This window comes from Saimiri boliviensis, chromosome 19, assembly GCF_048565385.1.
Source record: "Saimiri boliviensis isolate mSaiBol1 chromosome 19, mSaiBol1.pri, whole genome shotgun sequence".
In the NCBI taxonomy this organism is placed as follows: Eukaryota; Metazoa; Chordata; class Mammalia; order Primates; family Cebidae; genus Saimiri; species Saimiri boliviensis.
Window position 1 is genome coordinate 30156996 of NC_133467.1, and position 21849 is coordinate 30178844.

At 34.7% G+C, this 21849-nt stretch overlaps 1 protein-coding gene across 4 annotated transcripts in view; it reads right to left on the bottom strand.

The window, feature by feature from the left end:
• ATF6 (activating transcription factor 6) overlaps positions 1 to 21849 on the bottom strand; it is a 163439-nt gene that overhangs the window by 63040 nt on the left and 78550 nt on the right. The window lies entirely within an intron of this gene.

Sequence of the window (21849 nt, forward strand, 5' to 3'; positions counted from 1 at the left end):
ATATATATTTATTTTTCACTGATTTCTCTGTCTATAAAAGGAGAAATATAATCGGTGGGACTAAATCTAAACTCTGATGGGTGGTAATAATTAACCCCTTTATAAAGTTCTTTATAAAGTTCTTCATCTCCAGGTTGCAGAGGATCTTAAGTTATCTAGGCCAATGACCTTATTTACCACTTATGAACACCCTGTAGTGAGCGTCATAAAATGCTTCAGGCCGAGCACAGTGGCTCAAGCCTATAATCCCAGCACTTTGTGAGGCTGAGGCAGGCGGATCAGTTGAGATTAGGAGTTCGAGACCAGCTTGGCCGACAGGGTGAAACCCCATCTTTACTAAGAAAAACACAAAAATTAGGTGGGCATGATGGTGCTTGCCTGTAATTCCAGCCAGTGGGGAGGCTGAGACAGGATAATCACTTGAACCCAGGAGGTGGAGGTTGTAGTGAGCTGAAACTGCACCACTGCACTCCAGCATGGGTGACAGAGCAAGACTCCCTCTCAAAAAAAAAAAAGCTTCATTTTACAATGTAGTTAGGGTTGACAAATATTACTCCCCTTCCTTCATTCTTTCCTAGACTGCTGCAAATTAAGGGTACAGAAACAATGTAGAAGTATTTGCTGCGCAGCAATGTCTGTCGACTATAGTTGCCAATTCAGTGTCTCCAGAACTGTCTCCAAATCTAATTTGTGCATGCATGCCTTTAAATGAAGAGGAAAATGTGGCACATAGACACCATGGAATACTATGCAGCCATAAAAAATGATGAGTTCATGTCCTTTGTAGGGACATGGATTAACCTGGAAACTATCATTCTCAGCAAACTGACACAGGAACAGAAAATCAAACACCGCATGTTTTCACTCATAGGCAGGTGTTGAACAATGAGAACACATGGACACAGGGAGGGGAACATCACACACTGAGGTCTGTGGGGGGGAATTAGAGGAGGGACAGCGGGGGGTGGGGAGCTGGGGAGGGATAACATGGGGAGAAATGCCAGATACAGGTGATGGGGAGGAAGGCAGCAAACCACATTGCCGTGTAGTACCCATGCAACAATCCTGCATGTTCTTCACATGTACCCCCAAACCTAAAATGCAGTATAATATATATATATGTATGTATGTATGTATATAATATAGATAAAAAATAAATAAAGAGGAGTGGCAATACAGGACTGTGGTTAAGTCTATGAAGTTAGCCTAACATGTGGAATCCTGACTTTGCTACTTATTAGCTGTGTGACACTAGCTAAGTTAGGTAACCTCTCTGTCTTTCATTTTGTAGTTGTAAAACTGTACGTACACTTACGCACCACATAATGATGTATCTGTCAACAACGGACATGTACTACAATGGTCCCGTAAGATTATAATGGAACATATATAGAAATCTGATATATGGCACTTAACATTAGCACTGCAGATCAAGCATGGGAAATGACTGATATTCAGTAATGTGGCTAAGAAATGTGTTTTTCCATATGAAAAAATAAACATAAAGATATACATCTAGATTTGTGTAAGTATACTCTAACAACAATGAAGAAATTGCCTAACAACGCATTTTCTAGAGTGTATCCCCATTGTTAAGTGACACATAACTATATAAGATATTTCTAAAATTTAGTTTTTAGATCTATTTAATAAAAACAAGTCAATGCCGGAGAAAATGTCTTCCTTTAAAAGGAAAAACATGCCTCTAAATGCCTTGTGCAAAAAACTACAGAGTTATCTTCCTGAAATCAAAGTCTGATCATACTTCTGTCTTCTACAGGTTAAGAACCAAACTCCTTAAAAGCATGGCCCACAAATTCCTACATGATCTGAATCCTGCCATCTTTTATTTCCCAGAACTGATTACATTCCAACAATTCTCTCACTCACCCTATGTGCTTACATATTCACTACCCTACTCATCCTTCTATAATTAACTCAATTGTTTTCTGAAAAATTTGATACTACCTCCTCCTTTCTTGATGAATGTAGTACTCTTGGCACAAGTAAAACAGTGTAATATTATCTACCTCATTAAGTGCTGAAAGGATTAAATGAAATAACTTCCGTAAAACAGCTAGGACAGTAAATGCTTCAAACATAGTAGTTTTATTTGTAATCTCAGTATTCTGCAGGATGTCTCTTTTATAGTTCCTATACCAATATGGAATTATGGATTTACAAGTCACTTTTCTCCACAATAATAAATTCCTTGAGAACAAGGATTTTCACTTATTTGTCTTTATATAGCCTATGGGGTAGCACAGTGCCTGGCAACAGTAAGTGTTCACTGAACATTTACTGAATGAATAAACAATGAAGCAAAACAGAATAAAATTTTATCAGAAGCTGACTAGCAAGAGATGGGACTTTGAAGCAACGTATCTGTTTCTTTTTTTCCTCTGGAAAAAAAAATGTTGAATTATATTACATCATATAAAAACCCATTTTGGAAATCTAACAGCAGTCTTCTGGGTTGAACTCTTTAGGGTTTTATACAGGAAAGGTAAGACATATATTTCTTTTTTCCTCCCATCAATAGCATAGTTTCACATTCTGCTTTTGACTCTGGTAATATGCCAGAATTCTACTAGTTACAGGATTACTTAGCTCTAAAAAATAGGCCTCACTTAAATAACTGGATTTCATCTGTAGAACAGTAGTTATGCAGTACTACATGTTTGTGCAAAACGAACATACTGGGGGGTACTAGAAAGGTACACACAAGGAATAAGGGTGATGCTGGCTCTGACTCATGCTCCTACTGTTTATTTATAGCTTCTTATTAATATGGGATTTGTTTAATTTGGCAAAAATACAAGATTTCAACTGACTGAGAGAGGAAGATGTAAGAAAATGCCTAAGCATAAAACTTCTACAGCTGAATAATAATCTGTAGCTCAGTGCTGTATCAACAGGCTCCCCAGGGGATGGTGCAAACTGAAACCACTCCAGAATTACAAATTTCATGAGCTGCAGACTTTACTGCTAAAAGTAAAGTAGTGGCTAACCAAAGATTTCATTCCTCTTTAGACACCTCCATTTATAAATGCTAAATTCACTAGTTGAAGTTAGATTTAAAATGACTCTGCCCTCTTACTCTGATTTTGCTTCTCAACACTTAAACCAGTATTTTACTACATATTTATCTGTGTATTTGTTTAGCATCTGTCTCTAGAATGTGGGCTCTGGAAAAGAGATTGTTTTGCTCATTGCTAGATTCCTTGTAGTGATTAACAGCCAGGAACATAATGTCTATTCAGTAAATATCTTGTGGGACTAATGACAGAAAATTGATTAAATTTCTTAATTCTTTGAGGATAATTGCAGTTGGAAGAGCCTTAAAAAAAAAAAAAACCTGTAAAAGTAAGGCAATTATTCAGATACTTACACTTAGTATGAATAAAGTTGCTTGGATAGTAAAATCAATTCCTAAAAAGTTTGAGGAAGAATTCTTTTAAGCTCTAAAGATATTTCACATTTAAATTTTCTCTTAAAGAGCAACAAAACACTATTCATTTAAAAATTTTTAATGTTTTTGTATTTATCACCACTGTTCATCTTCTTAAAGTTGTTTCAAAATGAAAGTAAGATTCACATTTTGGTGGATGGGAAATATGCCTTTCTAGTTTTATATTTTAAAATCAGGTCAACTACACAAAACTGCAGTAAAATAAAAATAAAAACAATTTAATCTGGACTTTTTGGTTCTAGTAAATATTTTACATAAGGAGACACTATATTCTCCCTAATCTAGGCTGAATACAAAATTGGCCAAATAATCCTAGGAGAAGAATGGCTTTCAAATAATCAGCAACCATATATGCACAGAAATTCTGTTGACCATTTCTTTTTGCATGATAGAATATTATACATACATATTTTAATGAAAAATAAGATAAACTTTTCAAAGCTGACCCAAAAGCCTCAGACCTAAGTTGCTTCATCAGAATAGACTTGAACTGTTTTATAATCTGAATTCAAATTATCTTAATTTCTTTGTTTTTAACAACCTGTGGATCCCTATTATATATAAAAATTCCTATTATATATAAAAAAGGTAACAGGCTTCATCTGGAAATGAGGAACAATGAATAGCAACTTTATACAAATACATTTATTAACAATTACAGAACCTATGCTGATAGGATTTTTAAAATCTATATATGACTCTGTGTGTGTGTGTGTATGTGTGTGTGTTTATGCTTCTAAGAAAATAATAAAGACTGCTTTTATGCTACAAGTGAAAATAATGCTTATTATATCTTATGAATGAACCCATAAAATCATCATGTGGCTCCTATCTAATATCAATATGAAACTGTCAGACTAAAGGCTAGTTTCTTTACAATTACCAGCTAATGTCACTAAATCCATCCAAATGAATGTGATGCAGTCAATTTGAGTAAACCCTAAAAACAGCTGAAAACCTAGTGTCTGCTGTTACTCAGTTTTCTGACTGTAATCTAAGTCTCTAGTTCTATAGACATCACATAAAATGAACATTGAATTAGAATCAATACAGGAAATATTTAAAAGAACTCAAAAGTCACTTTTGTTAAAGATTATTAGAAGAGATTATACAGACTATGGAGGGAGATTCTAGCTATCTTTCTGTTTGGAAGAGCTCTTTCAAGTTTGATTCTCTTTCCTCACAAAATGGAAAAAGGGTAAGTCTAAAGTATCTGAATCTAACCTTCATAAATAAACCCAGTTAGATAATGGGTGGCAATGTAATGCAACACTCTTGCAGTTTTAACACTCTTTCAAAACATGCTAATTTTCTGTCTGTTTATGGGTGATAAGGAAAATAATAGCATTAAAATGAATCTTTCTGGGGTGTCCGGGTAAAGAATGATTTTACTCAATCTAACGAAAACTCTTCTCCCCTTGTCGTATCCATTTATGGGTTCTTTCTATGTAGCCATATGCTTCCAAGGTCAACCCCCTGATGATAAAGAAATACACATATCTTGAATAACTACTATGTGTTAAGTACTATGCCAGTACTTATTATTTCATTTAAACCTCTCAACAACCCAGGAAGAGTTATTAATATTACTGTATTAGAGTTAAGGACATTGAAAATTAAAACCGAGATCTGTCTGACTCCAAAGCCCATGCTACCTGATTTTCTACTAAAAACAAAAACAAACAAACAAACAAACAAAACAACGCATTATTGACCACCCTAAAAGTTATTTTCTCCACTAAACTAAAAAGTAGTGACTCACAGCTGAGTGAAAAAACTTTTCTTCTTATTTCTGAATAAGCCTGCACGATACTACAGCATAAACTATTCATGTGCTGTTTCTATATTCTTTAAGCCAATGTATAGAATATGTATATGTGTATACATGCATAATATATAATATATTATATATATACATATATATATATTATATATATATATATAGTTTTAAAAGATTCATTCTAGAGTCTGATTCTGAAGCTCTTCTTTACCAAATTAAGGAAAACAAACTACCAATAGATTAGCTCAGAAGTATCAGCTCTTCTTATAAGAAGCTTATTTTTAGTTCTTTCACTTTTCAGTGTATTTCCTAGCACTGTGTTCTATTATGTGTTTGTCTCATCTGGTCTCCAGAATTTTGGTTTGGCAATATCTTCTGCTACCCATTACACTTTTGCTGTAATTATCTACAGTATATATTATGTTTCCAAAGAATATATAAATAACATTTCATTGGTTAAGTATAAAGACTGGAAATTTGAGGTTGAAGAAGTTCAATCATAGGATACTGTTTTAAGAAGTTCCAGCAAAATGTGCAACTTAACAACGTCAAGGATAACACAAAGAAAACTGACAGTGTGGTAGAACCTATTTAACTTGGCTTTGCTTTAATTTTTCCTTTAAAAGCTATTAGATGAAAACACAGCACTGAAGATCATACAATACTGGATATCCAGAACACAAAATGAACTTTACATACATCTTGTACATATACAAAAATTAATTCAAAATGGATCATATGCCTAAATGTAAAATCTAAAATTGTAAGACTTTTAGGAAAAAACATATGAGAAAATATGTGTGACTTTTAGTTAGGCAAATATTTCCTAAAAACACAGAAGCACCGTCCATAAAATGAAAAGCTGACATACTAGACTTCATCAAAATTAAGAATTTCTGCCCTTTGAAAAACACTAATAAGGAGATTTAAATACATGCAACAAATTGGGAAAAAATATTACAAGTCATGTATTTGATAAAGGACTTGTATATAGAATACATAAAGAATTGGCAAAGCTTCCCGATTGCTGAAAATAGGAGGTGCCTAGAAGGTAGCCTACTTGGAGGGGGTATGGAAGCTCCACACCCCTTCCACATAGCTTGCACTATGTATCTCTTCCATCAGAATATTCATATGTATCCTTTGTTAATCACAATAAACCAGTAAACATAAACACTTGCTGGTTTTCATGAAGCAAGTTGCCATGTTGTGAGCTGCCTTATCAAGAAGCCCATGTGGTAGAAACTGAGGGTAATCTCCAACTAAGCAAATAACTGAGACCCTCAGTATGGCATCCCACAAGGAGCTGAATTCTACCAACAATCATGTGAACTTATGAGTGGAATCTTCCCCAGTAAAACCTTAAGATGTGACTGCAGCCCCAGCCAAGACTGTGATTAAGATGAAACCCTGGAGTAGAAGACCCAGCAAATCTATGCCTCAACTTCTGACCCACAGGAACTGAGATAATAAATGTGTGTTGTTCTAAGCTGCTAAACAAAACAACACACACACACATACACACATACACACAAAATCCTCAAAATGAAATCTTAATCATTAGAAAATAACCTAATAAAAAATGGGGAAAGATTTGAACAGACCTTTCATCAAAGATTCATGCATGGCAAATATGCACATAAAAAGATGGTCAAAATTAAGTCATTAGGGAAATGCAAATTAAAACCACACTGAGATACCACTACACACCTCTATTAGAATAGCTAAAAGTAAAAAGAAAGGCTATTATCAAGTGTTGCCAAGGATGTGGAGGCATTGGAACTCTTATTCCCACTGGTGGGAATATAAAATGGTACAACCACTTTGGAAAGTAGTTTAGTAGTTTCTCAAAAAAAGCTAAACATATGCCTACTATATAACCCAGCCATTCCACTCCTAGGTATTTATGTAAGAGAAGTGAGTACATATGTTCCTACAGAGACTTCTACACAAATATTCATGGTTGCTTTGTTTGTAGTAGCTAACAGTAGGGAGTGAATATATAAGTAAATTGTGCTTTATCCCTATACCAGAATATTAGTAAAGAAATGAACTACTGATACAAGCAACAGCATGGATTAATCTCAAAATAATTCTGCTGGAAGGAAATAGATATAATTATTATCCTTTTATATATAATTTTTAAAACTATAAACTAATTTGTAGTAATAGAAAAAAGATCAGTTGCCTGGTGACAGAACAAAGAGAGAGCAGGGAAAAATTACAAAGGTTCATGAGAAACATTTTTGAGACTGATGGACATGCTAATTATTTTGACTATGGTGACAATTTCACACATATAAGTATATACATATATATACACACACACATATCAAAATGTGGAGTTAAATATGTACAGTTTATTATATGTCAATTATACCTCAATAAAGCTGCTAAAAATTGAATCTTCACCTTAAAATAACACATATGGCATTGCATGGCACATAAAATTTCATTATCAATTTTAATTTTGAAACTGTTAAATAATAAATCTTTGCTTCATATACCAGAGAATTAGATTCAAACCAGCCACTCAAGACAGAAATCTAAACAGAAGGATTTTATTGTTGTTTAAAGACAGTTAGTCTTCCAAGTGGTATAGTTCCCTGATTGCTATAAATTAGCGTAGCTCCTCAGAAAGCAATAAAGACAGATATTCAAGATAAGCACTAAATGTTCAAATATTCCTGATTGTAGCAGCACAAGATTGAAGTTTATATATTTGGAAAATGATAAACGACATGCCAAATGAAAACAAAATGGTATTATTAAGTTACATCTACAAGTTATTGTAGAATTTCTAGCTACCAACAGCTAGAACTGAAGAAAGGTGTTAGGGAAGAGAAGAAGATGAGGAAAGAGAGGGATGATACTTTTCCTCACAGCATTTCAGAGTGTTAAAAAAAATTTCAAAGATGCTAGATGATGTGAGCAGAAATAAAAGGTGCTGCGTAAAGATGTAATAATACAGTGTGACTATCATACATTCTAGAATATTTTTATCCCCAGGCGCTAAGATGTAATAGCTTTAAGTAAGGTGCCTGCAGAGCAGGCAGGTCTTGGCTTATCTGATTAGTCTCCATGAAGACCTCCCTGCACAGGACAGCCCCTCCAAGATTGGTTAATGTGTGCTCTTACGACACCTTATGGTTGCATTGTTCATCAGAACCATCGTACCATATTATAATTAACTATATGTCTTTCATTCTCTAAATTATAAACTGCCTGAGTAGAGAGGCTGGGTCTTATTAATCAACTGTAACTCTACACCTGGCATTTTGTTGCAGAGATTTGACTTTAAAGCATACTGCATATTGGCACTCCACCAAGGCCTCACAATCCAAATGTCTCTGACTATCCCACTGGCCAAGACAACTACTTCATACTTGTGCCTCTCTGCTTAAATCTCCTATACCTCCTCCAGTATCCTCACTTTCAGCTGATGACATCAGTTGAGATGTCCTTCACTGGAAAAGAGAAACTGCTAGAAATGTCTTCTCTTTATCTTCCTGGAACCTAAGGTCCTATCTATGAACTCATCTTGCCTCTACCATAATGTCCTGCCTTATTAGCAAAGGGCCATCCTTCCACGTGTTATCTGAATTCCACCCTTTTGCCCCTTCTCAAGGACCTCACTTCTCTTTCAACATTGCTTTCTTCCTATCTATGGGTTCATTCCTTTAAAATGTATATTGATATCTAGAGTTAAAAAACAAGACAAAACCCTACCTTTTCTCTATTTTTCTTTTATAGGCAAAAATTTTAAAATAGTTATGCTGTTCTCACTTCCTTACTACTTAATCCATCTTTAACTTTTACTTTCATGTCATCACTAAAGGGCTCTTGTCAAGTATATCAGTGACTTTCATGTTGACATATTCAGTGAAAACTAATCCTTCTAATGTCTCAGCAGTATTCAAGAATAAACCACTTCTTCCCTCTTCAAGTCTCTTCTCTTACTTTTCTCCCTATCTGCTAACTGCTCCTATTTAGTCTCCTTTGCTGCTCTCACCCTTCTCCAATTCAAAATCTAATTTGGTCCTGAACCCTCCTCTCTCTAAATGCTCTCTTCCTTGATGATTCCAGTATTTCCATGTAAATCCATGGGATAATGTGTACAAGCTGGCCAGGCACAATGGCTTACGCCTGTAATCACACCACTTTGGGGAGGCTGAGGCAAGTGGATCACTTGAGGTCGGGAGTTCAAGACCAGCCTAGCCAACATGGTGAAACCCTATCTCTACTAAAAAATACAAAAATTAGCCAGGTGTAGTGGCGCATGCTTGTAATCCCAGCTTCTAAGGAGGCTGAGGTGGGAGAATCATTTGAACCCAGGAGGCAGAGGTTGCAGTTAGCTGAGACCACACCACTGTACGCTAGCCTCTGTCTATAAATAAATAAATGTGTATAAGCTGACAATTCTTAATTCCTCTTCTTAGCTCAGATCTATCCTCTCCTTAGTCCCAGATTTAGAGCCAATTGCAAACATTCCCTTGAATGTCTCACAGACATTTCAAATTTAAATATGTCCAAAAATAACTCTCCACATTTATACCAAACATACTACCTTGTCCCCCCAAATATTTTTATTTTAGTAAATTACTAAGTCCTTTCTACCTAGTAATTCAAGACAGAAATCTGAACACATCTAATATATTCCCACCAAATCTAGCTACAAAATGTATTTGGAATCCATTGATCACTTTGCTACCACCATCATTTTGCCAGAGCTACTGAAAAAGACGTCTAATTGTTATCTCTGCTCTCTCTGCTTCTACTGTTAATAGGTCTCTCTCTAATGCACTGTCCATGTAGCACTGAACATCCTTCTAGGAACTAAATCATTCATGTTATTCTGCTGCTTAAATCCCTTCACTGGCCCTCAGAATAAAACCCAAACTATTTCCTATATCTCCTAAGGCCCTGTGGATCTAGCTCCTTCCAATCCCCGAAACCTCATTTTCATTACTCACCCCCCATGCCATTCACTACTCCTGTCACGTTGGTTTTCTTTCAGTGCCTCAAATAAAGCTCTTTCCTGCCTTACTTAACTGCCTTTATAGGCTCTTTCCTCTGCCTGGAATCCTTGAATTCACCCCATATTTGAAATATCAGCTAGATGTCGCTGTCTGAGGAGAGCATCCTTGTTATTCTCTGAGCCACTATGTGTTTTCAGCATAATACTTATCTGTCAATTGTTTTGCTAATTTATCTGTTTAGCACCAACTAAACTATAAGCTCCCTGAGCACAGAGGCTGTGTATTATTTATCACTGGAACACATCCTCCTTGCACATCCTCAGAATACTCAGTAGGTATTTCCTATAAAACTATTTTCTGAGTTCATGAAAAACTAAACCTTAAGAGAAACAAGCCTCCTATGATCTAGTAGTAGAATAATGAAGAAAGTTATAAAAACACATTATTATGGAGTTTAGTTATATGGACTCCACTACTAAAACTTCTGTCTAAATACAACAAAGAAGAATGTATACTTTGTTTTGTTTTATAATAGTATGATTAAATTTTTTTGGAAAAGTTTCTAAATTTTTTATTTTATCTAAAACTTCTTATATTTTAATATTTCATATGAAAATCTATTACTTTTTTTCTTATATTTAAGAATGAATTGTGGCTTAAAAGATGGGAGATTAGAAAACTTGCCTCCTTAACCCACAACGATACTGTCTACATGTAAGATACAGAAAAAGATAAATCTGATATATTTGAGAATTTTATGACTCATGGAAAGGTAGAATCCAGCAAAGAAACTAGTCAAAATTGTTAATAAAAAATGACCATATGTTAAAAGCCATCTTTCTCTTGTTTCAGAGGTATTAATAATCTTCCTTCTTGTCTCTTTTGCAACAAAAGTATCTTTCAAATACTATAATGGTGCCAATTAAGTTTTGATGTCATTCTGCGACCAATCATGTAGAGTTCAAAGAAAAAGGAACTGGATATTTTAAACATAGTTATGATGAATCCTCTAAAAGAAAAATTCCATTACAGCTTTTCATACTGGAAATGAAAAGACCACAGAAGTATTCTACGTTGTAAGTTATTAATATGACACACTGCCTAAAAAAGTGCATTTAATAGCTGAGAGACTAATAAAATTGTGGATAATCAACCTGGCTCAATGCCTGCTGAAAAGTCAGTATAAGAAATCATGGCACTTTCCAGCCATGTGGTAACTCATCAAATTAGAATTAGCTGCAAATATAAAGGCTGAGTTAATATCTTGATTAGAGAATTGTGCTTTTGTTTCACAAGTAGAAGAATCTATAGATTTTATGTTTTGCTTATCTTCATTCAGTATGAGCCCCAAGCATCAACAACAAAGACCCTTTATTTTCTATTTTTCCCTGAGACGGAGTATCGTTGTGTCACCTAGGCTAGAGTGCTGTGGTGTGACCTCACCTAGGCTAGAGTGCTGTGGTGTCAGCTTACCTAGGCTTCAGTGCTGTGGCATGATCTCACCTAGGCTAGAGTGCTGTGGCGTGAAGTTAATGCAACTTCCGCCTCCCGGGTTGAAACAATTTTCCCAGCCTCAGCCTCCCAAGTAGCTGGGATTACAGGTGCCCGCCACCACACCCATCTAATTTTGTATTTTTTAGTAGAGACGGGGTTTCACCATATTGGGCAGGCTGGTCTTGAACTCCTAACCTCAGATGTTCCACCCGCCTCAACCTCCCAAAGTGCTGAGATTACAGGTGTGAGCCACCGTGCCCGGCCAACAAAGACCTTTTATAGGAAAGCTTGGCAACAAACACTAACAGTACTGAAATATTCAGTGTTGAATAACTTTCTTAAATCTTATCATTTATCTTGAATAACTGTGTTGATATCTACACTGTTGATGCAAAAGCAATGATGGTGCCTTAGCATGAATTAAGACAGCAACACCAAATATACTATATAATTCATCATATTACTGCCCCATGTTTGTATGCATGCACGTACCATACAGTCAATTTAACTGAGGGAAGTCTTTGACAAAGCGATAAAAGTTATTAATTATATAAAATCTTGACCCTTGAATAGATGGCTTTTTAATATTCTGTATGACAAAATGGGAAATACACATAAAGCATTTCTGCCGTATATCAAAGTACAGCTGCTGTCTAGAGGAAAATCACTTGTGTAATCGAGCTGTGAGCTATCCTAGCTACTTTCTTCATGGAACACCATTTTTACTTGAAACGCTGACTGACTGACTGATAAACTATAGTTGTTTAGCCTTGGGTATCTGATAGATATGTTCTTGAAAATGAATTAAGTGAATCTACCACTTCAAAGAAAAGTGACATATTTATGACAATGATAAAATTTGAATCTTCAAATGAAAACTAGAATTTTGGAAAACCTGAATCTGCTACCATGAACTCCTCACAATACTTAAAGACCTTTCTGATAAGATTTGTGTTAATATTGAAGAACATGATGTTTTAATATACAACAAAATGTGTCAACATTTGGAAGATCTGTATAACTCAGTGAACCAGTATTTTCAAACGACCAATGTGTGATGTTATAAAACCTTGCATACGTAAAAGATCCATTCAAAGTACAAGATAAACCAATGGACTTTAATTTCAGAGTACTAAAATTTCATAGATTTGGTTTCCATTGTTGCAACTAACCTTTAAGAAACTACCTCTTGTTGCATTTTGCTGTAGCATCAAAGAATACCCACAATTATCTGAAAGGGTTTCAAAATATTCCTTCCTTTCCAACTACAGCTCTGCGTGAGGCTGGATTTTCTTCATATATTTTGACCAAAAAGAACAGATATAAGAATTTAGCTGGTTTCTATTAAGCCAGTTATTAAAGAGGTTTTTCTTAATGTTTAAAAAAAAATGCTACTTTTCTCATTGTTTCTCTGATTTGAAAACTAAGAAGTTGAGACCCAATGACTTAAGGATCTCTACTTTCTTATTACTCAGTTTGGTTTTGGACCTGATGGCAAAATAGGAGCCTGAAAGGTTAGGGTCAAATGTACAGAAAACAAGAGAATGGATACATAGATGGACATGCATACATATCCACGTACATCAGAAAATGTCTGCCTACATGGCTGTGACTCGGATTATCCTCATTCCAAAGTCAAAGAAAAATTATTATTTTTACTATATATCATTCCCTCTAGTTCACATTGCTTGTACCTCCACTAGAATATTCAAAAGCTGCTAATTCAAAAGCACATTTTAGGGGGGTAGAATTCAACTAACCTTTTCAAGGAACTTCAAAGTAAATATGTGACACTGACCCTCAGTAATAAAAGTTATGGAATTAGAAAAGAAATAGCTGTAAAATGTAAACTGAATAACAGTTTATATGTAACTATTAACTGTTACATGTAGATTGTCTATTCTGTATATTGTAGGTTAATTTTTCAAGATTTTAAGGCATATTATAATTGTTTATGACTCCAAATAAATCATTTAAAAGATAGTCTATGCTGACGAGCTTATCTTAAATTCATTCCATACATGAAATAAGCACTATGCAGGGGATAATCATCCTTCTAGGACATCACAGACACATTACAGACAGGCATCTTATAGATAAAGAGCTTATTCAGTCTGGGGCTTATTCACTCCAGAGGTTAAAATGATAGCACAATCTGTTTAGCACCCTTACTGAAAATAATCTTTTCTGTCCACGTATTACCAAGATCAGTGCTTCAACTTTGAAATATAAAAAACTATATACCCAGTAAGAAATTCTTACTGGGTATATAGTTTCCCTCATGCAAAATGGCACTTAGCCTTTTAAAAATGCATTTGAATTCACTCATTTTCAAAGACTGATTGCTAGACTAAACATGAGACATAGATGGCCCTGATAACAATACTCTTAACTGGCCTATCACAAATTCTTTATCACATTACAGTGACTATATAAACTAATTTAGAATACAGTGACAAAATGATGGATTTGGTATCTAGTTCATTAATTCATTTATTTATTCAATGTTTATTGAATACCTGCTACACACCTGATATGCCATGTATTGGGAACAGTCATGACTAACACAGAGAGTGTTCTTGCCCTCAGAGTGCTTATAGCCTGGCAGGGGAAACAGACATTAAACAATCACATAATTCTTATTTAGGTAGATACTATACTCCTACTCTCACCCAATCATCCATCTTGCAGGCCTTCAGTGTGATGCCCCTGGATAACTCCTCAAAGCCTACCCATAATGAGATCTTGATAGAAGATTAGCAGCAATGTGTTGAAATAAGTATCACACAATTATTAGCCTTAAGATTTTTCAGGAAAACAGCAACTAAGTGTCAGTGTTTAGATGTGCTGATAGTGTCAAAAGTTAAAATATTAAGAGCCCAAAATGAACAAATCACGGTATACAGAGGAGGGAAGGAAATGACATGAGTGTTTCAGACCTTGATCCTGAGTCAGATCGTAAGTCATCAACTTTTCCTAATTACAATAATTGCTTCCTCCATAATTAAGTTTTATGACATCACCAAAAAGGTTATACAAATTTTATGTAGGTTACTTTGCCAGTTTTCTAACTTAATATGAGAAAAAAATTATATATAAGTTAAATGATAAATAGTTCTGTCAACTTTAACATTTCGAAAACTCTTTACTGTTATTAAAAACTAGGTCCTTATTTAAGATTTAAAAGACTTTTGATATGTCAAGGAATACTTTAAATATAATTTTTATTGTTTTAAATCTGGTTTTAATTCCATACACTCTTTTTTCTTTTCTGTAGTCCTACTGCAAATAAACAAAAAGTGTTCCACTTTCTCCATGCTTTTACTTTAAACAGAAAACAATAGATGAGGAACAATGACTTTTATTTTCCTTTAGAACATCTGTCAAGCATAAAACATACTCTATTCTTATATTTACATGTATATAAACTAACTACAGTAGTCCCTATTTACCTTATACCCTATCTTTATGTCTCTCCTATCCTTAACACAAACACATACACACACACTCTTAGTTCTCTTCTCCTTATCTATATGCAGGCTATCTCTACTTCCTTTCAGTGTCAAATTTACCAAACCTCTGTTTTTCTTTCTCATTCTCTTCTGTCTTTCTCTGGATTCTGTTCTGATTACTCTACAATAAATATAATCTCAAGCCACCAATGATTTTTATGTTTACACAAGACAAATGAGTTTCTTTCATTTCTCATTCTCAGGGAGCTCTGTAACATCTGATACCACTGACAACCTCCTTTTCTGAACTCTTCTTCCTTGACCTCTATGTTTTAAAATAACATAAACAAGTTGATTTATTTTCCTTCATCTGTACTCTTCCAATTCTCCTATAGTCCTAATAATTTCCTCTGTGTTACCCTGCTGGCTCTTAGTCCTCCCACACTGTTACTTTGAGTAAAATGTGGCTTGGTTTTCCACAGGGCTTTGTCTTGGTCTCTGGAAAACGATCCTGAAACAACTCAAAATATGTTTTGAAAAGAGAGATCAATGAAATCAAACTCCAAGTTGACTACCTTGAAAGATATGATATTTGGTTATAAAAGTTTTAAATAGGCAATAGAGGAAAATGATGAGGAACACAGACTCCGGACCCAGACTTTCTTAGTTAAATTCTGATTCTGCCATTTCTAAACTATGTCACAATGGACAAATTTGTTTTTTCATTTCTAAAGCCCACTTTTTCTTCCTTCTTATTGCAGTTCACAATGGACCTAATAATTAATCTCTCTGCCTCAGGTTCTCCATCTGCAAAATGATGATAATTAACTGTACCTATCTCATAGGAATATTATGAAGATTAAAGATTATTGTATTATGTCCTGTATAAATGTTATTAAATTACAAAACTGCCAGCTTTCAAAAAATAAACTCATTAATTTATAGCCCCACCCACCTTGTAACTTCACATTTTGTTGTTTTGGTGTTTTTTTTTTTCCCCCCAAAAACTCTTAAAATATACTGACTCCACTAGATTGAATCACTTTTGCAACTTCAAAGAGTTTAAAGCAATACTGCAGCTTTCTAAGAGGAAAGCGCACACATACACAAACACACAAAACTATAGATTTCTGGAGCCAGAAAGAAAAAAGCAAATCTACACTAACTTTATCACTTTACAGATAAGGAAACTGAAGATAAGAGGGACTAAGTGATTTGTCTAAAGTCACACAGTAAATGTCACTGAGTGGCAACACTGGGGCTAGAATGCAGGTCCCTAGGATCTGCACCTATGAGTCGTTTAACATACATTTTTTTCCTCACATATTCATGATGTGAAGAAATGTTCTTTCTGGGAATGCAGTTCTGCTTTGGGTAAATATTTTCTTCCCTCACTACAAAAAAATTGAGAACTTTAAGTTATCAATCATTAAATCCTAGCTTTTTTCTTTTTTTAACTTTTATTTTAAGTTCAGGGTTACATGCACAGATTTGTTTTATAAGTAAACTCGTCTCACAGGGGTTTGTCGTACAGATTATTTCGTTACCCAGAGAGAAAGCCTAGTTACTCAACAGTTATTTTTTCTGCTCTTCTCCCTCTTCTCACCCTAAAGCCTGCCTTTTTTCAATGTAACTTTAGAAGTCTTTCAGGAATTATTCCATTCCACAGCTGAAAGTCCACCCACATCAAAGCAGACTATATATTCTTAAAGTTTTCATTGCTATCCAAGTTACAGAAGTAATTCTAAACATTCATTGAGAAAACGTCCTCCATTGTTTCTGCACACCCCACCTCTAGTAATCTTTTGAAGAGTAGGACATAAAAAATAATGGTATAGGGCACAAATAAACCGTCAGTGGTCTGAATAGTCAACATTTATTTAGGACTTACTCTGCATAGCCTGCAATGCATTGCAAAAGATCTTGTAAAAGACAAAACAGAATGAATAGATTTTATCCCTGCCCAGAGAAAGCATACAACCTAAAAAGGGGAGATTAAACAAATGCATATGAAAAACACATGTTACAATAATAAGACTACCAAATAGAGCAAACAAATAATGAACAGTTGAAAAATTATCATGACTCAGATGGATCTGCCCACCATTCTGAGAATTTTGAAGACTTCATATTATTCTTGAGTTATAAGTTCTCTGTGGCTCCATACAAGCCTAGTTACAGACTACTGTACAATCATTTCTCAAATATAAAGCAATTTATTTTAGACTCTGTGATTGAAAAGTGTAAATTAAAAAAAATTATGTTAGCTAGCAATGTTTTAGAGACAAAGAACAGATTGTTAAATCCTCTAAAACTACACAACAGTAACTCACATTTAAGAAGGAGTTTGAGATCAAATGCTTTTGATCTCAAAGATCTAGCATGCCATACACAGAATCCATAATAAAATGTATTTACACACACAAAAATCCCACTCTTTTCAATGAGAAGCTCTAGAATACCAATAATTAAAACAGCTTATATTTTCAATAAATTACTTCCTTTTTAAGACAAAGCAAAGACATTTCTTTCCCTCTATGTTCAAAATTTCAGATACTGTTTTAAAAAGAAACCAGAAACTTTCAAGGCCTATTTATTCTATTCCCTAACTTGAAATCTGAAGCTATATTATAATATTTCAAACTATTAAGTTATTCTCCAGTATTATGAAAGCATAATCTAATAAAGTACTTAATCTATAATCAGATAATTAACAAACAAAAAATTTTTGAAGTTATGTAATGAATCTGCCAAAACTGTCTGGCAGATTTGGCAATGAAACATCTTGGATTTGGAGGGTTAGAGTAATTTGTTATTTACTTCTGCTATAATATATCTAAAAGTACCAGATACAGAGAAAAAAGCACCACAATGTAAAGAAAAAAAATCACTGTATTAAATTAGAATACATCAGTTATTGCCTTAGTTCTAATGCTGACCATTTTTGTGTCCTTAGATAAGCTACTTACCTAAGAGCTTCAGTTCTTTCAGCCATAAAACAGGACTAAGAATACTTATGTGATTATACGTAAGGAACAGCTGAGATTACGTGTATGAAAGAGGTTTGTAAACTACAAAGGTAGGATACATTAAAGTGTTAATATCTGTATATAATAAAGTGAAATAGAAAATGGACATATAAAAAGAACATTATTGGTATAGTGATAAAATAAATCTATCTTAAGTTTATTAACCTAGGGTACTCAGTCAACTCTGCTCTATTTTTTACACATGCTTTAGACCTGAATGAGAACGTATTTTAAAGTGAAAAACTACTTTTAAAAAGCCTTTTAAAAGAAGGTGTTTTAAAAATCTCTCTTCTGAAATAAGACCCTTTTCTAAAATGCAAGTATCTTTCCAAACTCATCTATTCACACTTTTTTCCAGCTAGAATTTGGCTGAAAGGCCATGAAAGTGGAGATAGGAAAATGGGCAAACTCCAAGATCCACGTGTACGCTCAAATTCTGAGGTCTCAAAAACAAAAGAAGGAGCTGTATCCTTTTGAAATAGACTTTATAAACTAATTTCCTTTGATTACTAAACAAATTCCTCCTGCCTCTGAAGATTTTATACATATATTATTGTATATAGAATTTTTAAATGTGCATATAAACTAAACATGCATTTCTAAGAAATAAATAACTGGCATTAAGAGAATATGCCATTCTTTATGTGTTAGATATCAATCTAGGTATTAATTTAGAAAATATCACTACTATTTTTGAAATTCATTTTTCTGCCCATTCGTGAGACTAAACCTCTGGCAAACATTTTGAACAAATATCATCAGTCAACTTTTTTTTTGCAATAATCACAGCATTTCCTACAGTGTTTCCGAAGTTTCAAGTTTCTGGCTCCTACTACTTGAATCTGTGCAAACAGCACAACCCATCCCTTCTCCAAAAAAGAAAGCACTGAGGTCTAACAACAATCTACTCCAAAAATGCTGCCAACAAATAATTTTAAATGAAGATGCAAATACCTCAAAGTTCTACTTTCTGACACAGAAAGCTGTTAAACACTGCACCCAGGTGAGTTATTTAGCCCTACACTTAGATTCTGAGACATGAATAAACTGATGATATCTGGCTAGTGCAAACCATAAACGGAAAAAACAGAATAACTTCACTTTCTACTGGAATTTAGCATAGCTTATATTACTTCTTAGATCAGTAAAATAGATTCCAATTTCTTTAAGCAAACCAATGTAAAAAAAATACCTTTTAAATGATTATGAGAACCAACAAATTTCCATCACTGTGAATTCTCTCAGTGGATCACGTCTAAAACTATTCTGTTCAGTAAAGCACTGGGTGGTAGGCATCGCTAAGTATTAGGGGTGGTCACAAAAGCATATGATATTTCCTGCCTTTAAAAGGCTTATCATATAGACAAGAAGATGGGCCTTTTAAATCAAACAATTAGGAACCAATACAAGAAAGAATTTAATGCACACTTACTAAGAACAGGGAAAAAAAGAATTAATGAAAAACAGGTTGCCTGGTATAATAAACAGTTTATGAAGTTCCCAGCGCCTGCCACAATCATTTTCTTAGAAAAGTGGCCCCAGGTTTTTCCTTCTGCATAAAGTTGCTGGCTTACAAAGCAAGAGAATACACTTAATGAAGCCAACCCTATTTCCCTCATCACAAATGAATGAACTACGGATCATAAGCCAAAGCTGCCATAGTAATTTTCTGCATAAGAGATGGTGACCAGAACTACCCAATCAAATATTTGTATTTGAGGAGTATGAATCAGTAATGTGTAAAAAAAAAAAAGACTAGCAGCCGGGCATGGTGGCTCAAGCCTGTAATCCCAGCACTTTGGGAGGCCAAGGCGGGTGGATCACGAGGTCGAGAGATCGAGACCATCCTGGTCAACATGGTGAAACCCCGTCTCTACTAAAAATACAAAAAATTAGCTGGGCATGGTGGTGCGTGCCTGTAATCCCAGCTACTCAGGAGGCTGAGGCAGGAGAATTGCCTGAACCCAGGAGGCGGAGGTTGCGGTGAGCTGAGATCGCGCCATTGTACTCCAGCCTGGGTAACAAGAGCGAAACTCCGTCTCAAAAAAAAAAAAAAAAAAAAAAAAAAAGACTAAAGTGGAATCACTGGAGCTGCTGTCAAATCAGAAATGACAATAAACCACTATTCTAATTCTCCATGAAGAATAGTACACATTCTATTCTACGAAGCATAAGCACAGAGGGATTATTTGGATTCTGAGCCAGTTTCCTGTGCTTCTTTAATCTCATATATCTTACAATAAGTCCCTATTACTTAAGGTTACCCTTATAATCCATGCCACATATATGATAGTGTTAATGATTTTTATAACGGACCAATAAGGGGTAAATACCCAAATATGGTACTATTGCTAGAATATATAAAATACTTGGAAAGAGAGGAGAGAGAGACATCTCTCAGGCAGTTATATGGCTGTAGCTCAGGTTCTTCTGTAATATTATGTCTGTATTTGAAACTGATGAAAAGACACTTCATCTGTTTACTTATGATTTGAGACAGGTGCTGAAAACAGAAAATGTAAAAGATACAAAAAAGTTCCCAAAGTAGGCATCCATCTCATTTGCAAAAGAAAAAACACTAAACAGACAGAGATAATATGGCAAATTGACATTCATAGCCATCTGAATCAAAGAGAACCTGTTTTTAATGAAAAAGTTCCCCAGGAAGAAATTCTTTCCCTATATATTAGTGGATGAGACAGTAATAGGTAAGGATGGTATTTAAAATGTGTACTGAAATAATAGATAAATTAATATCATCTCCCCACCTTTCTTCTCAATGTTTCTTTTCCGCCCTTTTAACATCATCTTCTTAACTTTATTTGAGCTTTCCTGAGTATTTGTTTCTGTCTTAGCTCTTGAATTCATTTTGTTATGTTATTTAATCGACCTCCTCCCTCCCTCCCTAAATAGACTATCATACAAAAGCATTTTTAAAATAAGCATTATTGAGCCCAGGAGTTCAAGACCAGCCTGGGCAACAAAGTGAGACCCCATCTCTATAAAAAATAAATAAAAATTAGCTGGGTGTGATGGCACTCTCCTGTAGTCCCAGCTACTCTGGAGGTTGACACAGGAGGGCTGCTTGAGCTCAGGAGCTTGAGGCTGAAGTGAGCTATGTACGTACCACTGTACTCCACCCTGGGCAATAGAGACCTTGTCTCTTAAACAAAAAAAGCATTAACCTTAATTGGATTTTTTTCTTATTAATGTATCAGTTATACTACACTTAGTGACTTGGAAGTTTGAGAAAAGGTTTTTCCCCAAACTCCTTCTCCAAATCATACTAAAACAAGTCAAAGAGAGGAGAAAAAGATATAGTATTTACAGGAAAATAAGCTATAAATAACTGGAACTAAGCAAAAAAAGCAGAATAGGTCACTGTGTTGGAGGTAAAAACTCTTAAAGGAAAGTCAAAAGAACAGAAGCAGTTTGAACCTTTGTCAGGACTACTGGGATCATAAGCATTTTTTCTTGCTGAGCTATAACAGGAACTCAATAGTTATCCAAGAGTATGTCTGCTTTAGAGAAAATAATTTCAACAGCAAAGAGATTAAAGGGTACAAGAATGCAGGGTGTGAGGGAGTGTAAGTTTGGGAGAGAGTGGCTTAAATAACAGTACTAAACAGTCAATGGCTACTTC